This window comes from Nicotiana tabacum, chromosome 8, assembly GCF_000715075.1.
Source record: "Nicotiana tabacum cultivar K326 chromosome 8, ASM71507v2, whole genome shotgun sequence".
NCBI classification, from domain to species: domain Eukaryota; kingdom Viridiplantae; phylum Streptophyta; class Magnoliopsida; order Solanales; family Solanaceae; genus Nicotiana; species Nicotiana tabacum.
The window spans coordinates 76,482,337-76,491,889 of NC_134087.1; the positions used below are offsets into that span (position 1 = coordinate 76,482,337).

General features: G+C 38.5%; 1 pseudogene; it reads right to left on the reverse strand.

The window, feature by feature from the left end:
• Positions 1-485: 485 nt before the first annotated feature.
• On the reverse strand, positions 486-6,332 carry LOC142163174 (uncharacterized; annotated as a pseudogene).
• Between the last annotated feature and the right edge of the window lie 3,221 nt (positions 6,333-9,553).

The window sequence follows — 9,553 nt, forward strand, 5'->3', positions numbered from 1 at the left end:
TCAGAGAATGGTGGCCTGTGAGGAAATTGATTATGGAGAGGAGTTTTGTTGATAGAGACCTCTTGCCTCACAACCCCAATATGAGAAAACAGTTTAGAGAGAGAGTGGGTTGGGAGTATTTCTTAAACAACTGTGAGGATGCAAACGAGCACCTGGTCAAGGAATTCTACTCCAATGTTGCCCACATCAAGAAAGGCACCAAAGTGATCAAGGTGCGCAATTTGAAAGTGCTGTTTAATGGGAAAACAATAAATGACTACTTGGGCTTCGATGAGGAGGATGAGTCGCTGTATTTGGCAAAGATGGAATTAGGTGAGGAGGTCCGTCCTTGGTTGGCACAGTATCTGGCAATCCCAGGTACCACCCCGATTGGTTGAATGCATGAGTGAAGATTTTGAGAAGAAGTTTGAATTTCGAGGCCAAGGGTTGGGAAACATTTGTGTGCAGTAGATTGGACCCCACTACTATGACAACTCACTCCCTTTTCAGCAGGCAGTATTGGTAGCATCAATCATGGCGGGGTACCCGATTAACGCCGGGAAGGTGATGTCTCGGGTGATTACATAGGTAGGCAGTGAAGGTGACAGAAACTGCCCCTTCCCCAGCTTCTTGACCATGTAGTTTAGGGACCTCAAAGTTGAAAAGAGGCCATTTGATATCAAAGTGAAAGCAAAGGCCCCATTCTCATGGTACAACATGTAGGGTGATGACAACCCTAAAAGCAAGAACTACAAGGGAACAACCACTACTGTAACTGGCCAGTCTGAAGAGCCAGTAGTGGTAGTGGCTCCTACTCAGCCTTTGTCCATGATAACAACTAGGTCGGGAATCCAAATTAGAGTAAGAATTTGAGAAGTAAATGTGGAAGCAATAACAACAAGGAATTGAACAACTAGAATTAAAGAGATGAAAATAAAGGATATGGGAAGAATTCAAGGAAAGTATTCCAAGAACTTTCAAGAACGTAAGTTCTATAGCCTTGACAAGATCAAAGTAACAACGTCTTGATTTATGGAAGAAATCAAACGCCTTTACTTAAAAAGCAAATCAAAACAATAGATTCGGATCTTGACCACTTTACGAGTAACTTGAGACAACAATTAATAACTAGTATTAATCGCCTTCTAAGAATACCACAAAGGAATCAAAGATATCATAAAAGAGAAGTAATCTTACTACCTTGAACTAAGAACTAGTAAAGGTTGAAAGATAAATCTCAAAGCACAAGTAACAAAGGTTCAAAAGAACTCTCAAAGTATGATATACTTAATCAATAAATGTTGTGTCTTATGAATGAGAAGAACTCCTTATTTATAGGAGTTAAAAGCACTTAAAATAATGTAGGGGGTTGCTAAAAAGTCATCTAAATTAGGTAGGGGGCTGCTAGGGGTCACAATAGCCATCAAACTTAGGTAGGTGGCTCCTAAGGGGTAACAAAAGCCATCAAAATTATGTGGGGGGGCGGCCAAATCCTTTTGGGGCAGATTTGGGCCTTAAAACTATTAGTTTGGGCCATTGGTTTGGACTCCAATTGGGCTCCTTTTGAAACACCCCCTTTTGGACCTCTTTTAAGGTCATTTTGAGCCCTATTGGTGGACTTCAAGGGCTGATTTGGTAACCCAATCTTCCTCCTGTTGGACTTCAATTTGGACTACCAAATAATTGTAAAACTTGGACAATTCATCTCCTTTGGGATTGAGCTCTTCCTCTACAATTAAAAGCTTCTTTATTTGCCATTGAAGTCTAGCAACCTTAGCTTGCAACTCTTTAGCTTGAGATCTTGTAAATGGCCTTGGAGCTTCCAAAATTCTATCATCTCTATCATTGTCCTTAACTATATCCTTGTTCTTGATGCTATCATTCCCCCCTTCTTGAAAAAAATTCGTCCTTGAATTCGATCCTTCATCAAACAAAGATAAGTCAGCAACATTAAATGTGACACTTACTTGGAACTCAGCAGGAGGGTCCAACTTGTAAGCATTGTCTCCAATCCTTTCAAGGACTTGAAATGGGCCATCTCCTCTAGGATGCAACTTTGACTTCCTTTTGGAAGGAAATCTCTCCTTTCTAAAGTGAACCCAAACTAAATCTCCAGGTTTAAAAATAACTTGCTTTCGTCCCTTATTCTTTCTCAAGGCAGTTTGCTCATTTTTCTTCTCAATTGCAAGCCTTGTTTGTTCATGAATTTTTTTCATCATCTCAGCCTTTGTCCTACCATCAAGATTAGCAATATCATTAGTTTGTAATGGTAATAAATCAAGGGGAGTGAAGGGATTAAAACCATAAACAACCTCAAAAGGAGACATACATGTAGAAGAATGGATTGTTCTATTGTAAGCAAATTCAATCATAGGTAAGTGATCTTCCCATGAAGTTAATTTACCTTTCAAAACAGCCCTCAACATGTTTCCTAAGGTTCTATTAACTACTTCAGTTTGTCCATCAGTTTGTGGGTGGCAAGAAGTAGAAAATAACAATTTAGTACCTAACCTCCCCCAAAACACACGCCAAAAGTGGCTCAAAAACTTAGCATCCCTATCACTAATAATAGTTTTAGGTATACCATGAAATTTGACAACCTCTTTTACAAAAAGATCAGCAACATGTGAGGCATCATTAGTCTTTAAACAAGGAATAAAATGAGCCATTTTGGAGAACCTATCTACCACAACAAATATACTATCCTTACCATATCTTGTTCTAGCCAAACCTAACACAAAATCCATGGAAATATCAATCCAAGGTGAAGTAGGAACAGGTAATGGTGTGTAAAGACCATGTGGCAACACTTTAGATTTAGCGTGTTTACATTCCAAACACTGTGCGCACATTCTTTCAACATCTTTTCTCATTCCAGGCCAAAAGAAATTTTCAGCCAGTATGTCTAGTGTCTTTGGGACTCCAAAGTGTCACATAAGCCCTCCACAATGTGCTTCCCTTACAAATACTTCACGTAAAAAGCAATTAGGAATACACAACTTATTTTCCTTAAAGAGAAAGCCATCTTGGAGGTTAAACCTCTCAAAAGGACTCAACTTACAATCTGCAAAATTTTTGCCAAAATCAACATCATTAGCATAAAGTCCCTTGATTTGATCAAAACCCATTAATTTAGAAGTCAGGGTAGAAACTAAGACATACCTCCTTGAAAGTGCATCAGCAACAACATTTTCTTTCCCTTGTTTGTAAGAAATTACATAAGGAAACGTTTCAATGAATTCAACCCACGCCTTCTACTAAGCTTACCTTGACTCTTCAAGTATTTCAAGGATTCATGATCTGTTTTAATGACAAACTCTCTTGGCCACAAGTAATGTTGCCATGTGGCTAAAACCCTTACCAAAACATATAGCTCTTTGTCATAAGTGGAATAGTTCAATGTGGCTCCACTCAACTTTTCACTAAAGTAGGCAATATGTTTAGAATCTTGCATCAAAACAGCACCTATTCCTTTGCCCGAAGCATCACATTCAATTTCAAAAGATTAGAAAAATCAGGCAATTGTAACAATGGAGCAGAACACAACTTTTCTTTCAACAAGTTAAAAGCATCATCTTGTTCTTTTCCCCATTTAAAAATCTTATCCTTTTTAATAACTTCAGTTAAAGGAGAAGTAATGGTACTAAAGTCTCTCACAAACCTCCTATAAAAACTAGCAAGTCCATGAAAACTCCTAACTTCAGTTACACTCTTAGGTTTAGGCCATTCTTTTATTGCTTTGATTTTCTCTTCATCAACCTCAACTCCTTTAGAACTAACTACAAAACCCAAGAAAATCACACGATCCACATAAAAAGTACACTTTTTAAGATTAGCAAATAAAAATTGCTTTCTAAGAACTTCAAAAAATTGTTTTAGGTGTTCTACATGCTCTTCTAAAGTGTTAGAAAAGACCAAAATATCATCGAAGTACACCACAACAAATTTTCCATGAAAATCCTTAAAAACATGATTCATTAATCTCATGAAAGTGCTAGGTGCATTAGTCAAGCCGAAAGGCATAACTAACCACTCATAAAGCCCATATTTGGTCTTAAAAGAAGTTTTCCATTCATCTCCAGGATTCATTCGAATCTGATGGTAACCACTTTTTAGATCAATTTTAGAAAAGATTTTGGATCCATGTAATTGATCCAACATGTCATCAAGACGAGGAATAGGGTGGCGATACTTTACCGTAATCTTGTTGATTGCTCTACAATCCACGCACATCCTCCAAGTTCCATCCTTTTTTGGTACCAATAGGACGGGAACCGAGCAAGGGCTCATGCTCTCTCTCACAAAACCTTTCTCAAGCAACTCCTCAACTTGCCTTTGAAGTTCTTTTGTCTCTTCTGGATTACTCCTATAGGCTGGCCTATTTGGGATTTGTGATCCAGGTACAAAATCAATTTGATGCTCAATGCCACGTAAAGGTGGCAATCCATTAGGAATATCTTCTGGAAAGACATCTTCAAAATCCTGCAAAAGAGAAGAAATACTACTTGGCAAAGAAGAAGTTAGCAACTCAGAATTAATCAAAGTCTCTTTGTAAGTAAGTAGTATTATGGGCAGCCCCTCTTTTCTTGCATTTAAACACTCTTTGTTTTTATATAAAAACTCTCTTTTTTTCTTTCCTTAACCTCTTTCCTCTCACCAAGACTGTCTATTTTTTCATTCAAACCATTTTTTATCTCTTCTCTCAAATTGCTTCCCTCTCTCTCTTTCTCTCGGCCATCTCTCTTTTTTTCTAATTCTTGGCCTTCTTTATTTTCTTTTTCCTCAATCTCACTTTTTATCTCTCCCCTTGGTTTTCCCATTGTTTCCCTTAATCTCTTTTGATCTTCAAACACTTGAGAAGGAGATAAAGGTGCAAGAGTAAATTTCCTGCCGTTTAGTTCAAGAAAATATCTATTCTTTCTTCCATCATGAAAAACATTCCTGTCATACTACCAAGGACGATCCAGTAAGATATGACAAGCTTGCATAGGTATTATGTCACAAAGAATATCATCCTCATATCTACCAACATTAAATGAAATCATGCACTGTTTGTTTACCTTTAGTTCACCACTATCATTTACCCATTGGAGTTTATATGGAGTAGGGTGTTTCATGCATGTAAGTCCCAATTTTTCCACAAAGTATGAACTCACCACATTAGCACACCTACCACTATCAATGATCATAGAGCAAGTTTTTCCCTTTATCCCACACATAGTATGGAATATATTCTCCCTTTGTTCTTCACTATTGCTTGCCAAATTGATAGTCATAATCCTTCTAACTACCCCAATCATGCCCTCATTAGGTAGTTCTACATCATCTTCATCACTCACATCTCCCTCTTCTTCTCCCTCACCTTTTTCACTCTCATATCCTCCATCTTCTCTAAGAATGATGTTTCTTCTACTTGGACATTCATGCATCATATGTCCCCTTCCTTTACATTTATGACATTGAATAGAACTAGAAGGTGTAAAAGGTTTAGGGTTAAAGGTTTTACCTCCCTCTTTGTTCTCAAATTTACCTTTACCCTTGTCTTCTTGAGGTCTAGAAGAACTCTTCATCTCATGATATGGCCATGACTTCTTGGAGATGGTGCTTGTCCGACCTTTCCACGAGCTAGTCTGCTTTCTTTTATTTTGATTTTCTATCTTTACACACAAATCAACTAACTCATCTATTGTTACATATTGTTGTAATTCTACTACATCAGCTATTTCCTTATTTAAACCATTTAAAAACCTAGCCATTGTAGCCTCTTCTTCCTCTGTACAATTAGCTTGGATCATAGCCATATCCATAGCCTTAAAGTACTCATCCACAGACATGGACCCTTGCTTCAATGTTTGAAGATGTTGTTGTAGCTCTCTTTGAAAGTGTGATGGCACGAATCTCTTCCTCATCACCCTCTTCATCTCAGCCCAAGTAGCAACTGGTGCTTGTCCTTCTTGCAATCTGTCCCTAGCAAGCTTTTTCCACCAAATAGCAGCATAGTCAGAAAACTCAACAACAACAAGTTTAACTTTCTTACCCTCAGAGTAGTTGTGACAATCAAAGATGGCTTCAACCTTTCTCTCCCAATCAAGGTACAAGTCTGGGTCCCTTGCTCCCTTGAATGATGGCATCTTCATCTTTATACTACTTATATTGTCATCTTCTACTCTACCTCTTTGTCCCCTCCTATCTCTTCCCACCCTATCAAAATCAATATCATTAAAATCATCTATAGGGTTTTCTTGATTTACAATGGGAGCATGGGGTACATTTCTCCTAGCTTGGGGTCTAACATTATTTTCCCTCCTAAGTTCAGCTATTGTATCTTTTTGAGCAGCAATGATATCCCTCATCTCTTGGAGTTGCAAATTCAACCTTTCAAATTGTTGATGCATAGCTTGCAAGGTTAAATCATTTCTTGCTTTGATTTCAGCTTCTTGGAGAACCCTTCGTTCATCATCACTACCTGTACGCGACATCTTTAAAAAAAAAGTGTAAACTGTATCACAAAAATTAGCTCTTTTTTTCTCGGAATAACCTTTGAACATTACTTTGTAGATTTATAATTAAACCCAACTCGTATGAAATTCTTAGTAGTAAAATTCAAATTTTTGGGGAACTAATGAAAGAAAAACCAAATCCTAGAACTATTAGGCTCGGTTGAAACATGACGCGAACAAAAAGGAAAGGATTATATGTTTAGATTAGAAAGAGTAAGAAAATCTAGGATCCCCTCTTCTTGTTTCCTTTGTTAATTTTTGGTAACTAATTAGATACAAAAGAAATATCCCGGAGAGCACGCAATTCTATTTTTTGTTCTAAAAATTGATTTTGTTTTTTTTTTATTTTTTTTTCTTTTCTTTTCTTTGCTCTTAGTATTCTAGAAATCCCAAGACTTACCAAGAACGAAATCTTGATAAAACCGTTCTGATACCACTTGATAACAACTAGGTCGGGAATCCAAATTAGAGTAAGAATTTGAGAAGTAATTGCGGAAGCAATAACAACAAGGAATTGAACAACTAGAATTAAAGAGATGAAAATAAAGGATATGGGAAGAATTCAAGGAAAGAATTCCAAGAACTTTCAAGAACGCAAGTTCTATAGCCTTGACAAGATCAAAGTAACAACGTCTTAATTTATGGAAGAAATCAAACGCCTTTACTTAAAAAGCAAATCAAAACAATAGATTCGGATCTTGACCACTTTACGAGTAACTTGAGACAACAATTAATGACTAGTATTAATCGCCTTCTAAGAAACCACAAAGGAATCAAAGATATCATAAAAGAGAAGTAATCTTACTACCTTGAACTAAGAACTAGTAAAGATTGAAAGATAAATCTCAAAACACAAGTAACAAAGTTTCAAAAGAACTCTCAAAGTATGATATACTTAATCAATAAATATGTGTCTTATGAATGAGAAGAACTCCTTATTTATAGGAGTTAAAAGCACTTAAAATAATGTAGGGGGTTGCTAAAAAGTCATCTAAATTAGGTAGGGGGCTGCTAGGGGTCACAATAGCCATCAAACTTAGGTAGGTGGCTCCTAAGGGGTAACAAAAGCCATCAAAATTAAGTGGGGGGCGGCCGGCCAAATCCTTTTGGGGCAGATTTGGGCCTTAAAACTATTAGTTTGGGCCATTGGTTTGGACTCCTATTGGGCTCCTTTTGAAACACCCCCTTTTGGACATTTTTTAAGGTCATTTTGAGCCCTATTGGTGGACTTCAAGGGCTGATTTGGTAACCCAATCTTCCTCCCCTTGGACTTCAATTTGTACTACCAAATAATTGTAAAACTTGGACAATTCATCTCCTTTGGGCTTGAGCTCTTCCTTTACAATTAAAAGCTTCTCTATTTGCCATTGAAGTCTAGCAACCTTAGCTTGCAACTCTTTAGCTTGAGATCTTGTTAATGGCCTTGGAGCTTCCAAAACTCTATCATCTCTATCATTGTCCTTAACTGTATCCTTGTTCTTGATGCTATCAGTCCACCTCAGCAGACTTGCCCCCTGGTCCATCCACTTCAGCAGTTCCAGACATACCCTCTACCCCGGCCCACCTAGTGATTGCACACCGTCTGAGCCAAGCCCTTCTCAGCATCAACAACTGGATGCAGACAACTTCCTCTAAGTTGTCTGTCCTTACATCTACAGTGGCAGCTCAATCGACACCTCCGCCTTCGCAGGTCCCACAGTCTATTGAAGACGCCCTCAAGGATATCCTGGACAACCAGAAAAAGATCCTGGACACTCAGAAAGTGCTTACAGAGGCTGTGGGTTCTCATGGAAAAGCTCTCAAGGAGCTTTCTAGGGAGGCCAAGAAGATGAGAAAGACTTGGGCTTCCAAGGAGTCCGTGAAGGAGTTGAGGGTTGAGGTTGACAGGTTGGAGGCAGATCATTTGCCTTTGGATTTACTGCTACAGGACCTTGTGCCAGCAGCTCATCCCCAGCCAGAGCAGTCCTAGAGGCCTCCCAATAGAAAGAGGATGCCCGAGCATATGATGTAGTCATCCAGTTGGTAGACCCACCGGAGACCTCCTCCATTCAGTCACAGGATGCAGCCCAGGAGACTGTCCAGGTCCAGGCCCAGGTCCTAGTAGCAGACCAGTAGGCCATAGGGAACCAATTTGAGGTTCCCGAGCATACTGAGGACCCAGGGACCACTCATGATCCCATGCAGATATACGGGCCATAGGGAGTCTCTATATCCTTTTCCCTTTTATTTTTGGTGCTTATTTGGTTTAGTTGGCACTGAGGACAATGCCAGCTTTCATTTAAGCGGGTAGGCCCTACATTGATTTGTTGGATGATTGTATATATTTGACAGTTTTTATGCTTTCTTTATTTTTCATCTTTGGTATGTATATAATTTTAGCACTTCTTTGCATTTTTCATACTTTTTTACTTTGGGCCTGTATATAAAGTTTATGTTACATTATATATTTCATCTCCTCTATTGTATATTCGATTAAATCCCCTCTTGTAAATATTCATTTTACTTTCTGCATTTTTCTTTTCCGTAGCTTCTTATTTATGTTTGTAGCTTCTTATTTTGAACGTTTGCAATAAGCCTTTGATTTTCTTAATGCCACGGTTCTTTCCAAAGGTGGAGTTTGTGTGAACCGGGTGGCTCTTCCCAATGATGGATGGCGTGACAACCTTCTTAAGGGTTTGAGTCTGTTTTTCTTTTTGCTTTTAGTAGTTAGTGGTAAGGGTGCCTCAAGCAAAGTTTCACTTCGGCCTAGCACATTTGCCTTTGATCTCATGGTCAAAAACAAATCATTGTGTTTAGGATGGTGAAAGACGTGACCTTGAGACTCTTGTGTTGACCGATAATCATCAAGTGGTTTTTCGGGACCATTGTGTACTCAAATCTTATCTAAGGTCATTGTGGGCCCCCGACTCTATGTCTTTAGCGATCCCATAGCTTGTGTGGTAAGAAATTGCATTGCAAGTCTAAGTCCCGAGCCATTGGTCTAGAACTTGCCCTGAATGTTTGTTGAGGCGAAATCCTAAGTGAATTTAGACTTGAGACATGATTATAGGCTCTCCTTGATCCAAATGATAGCT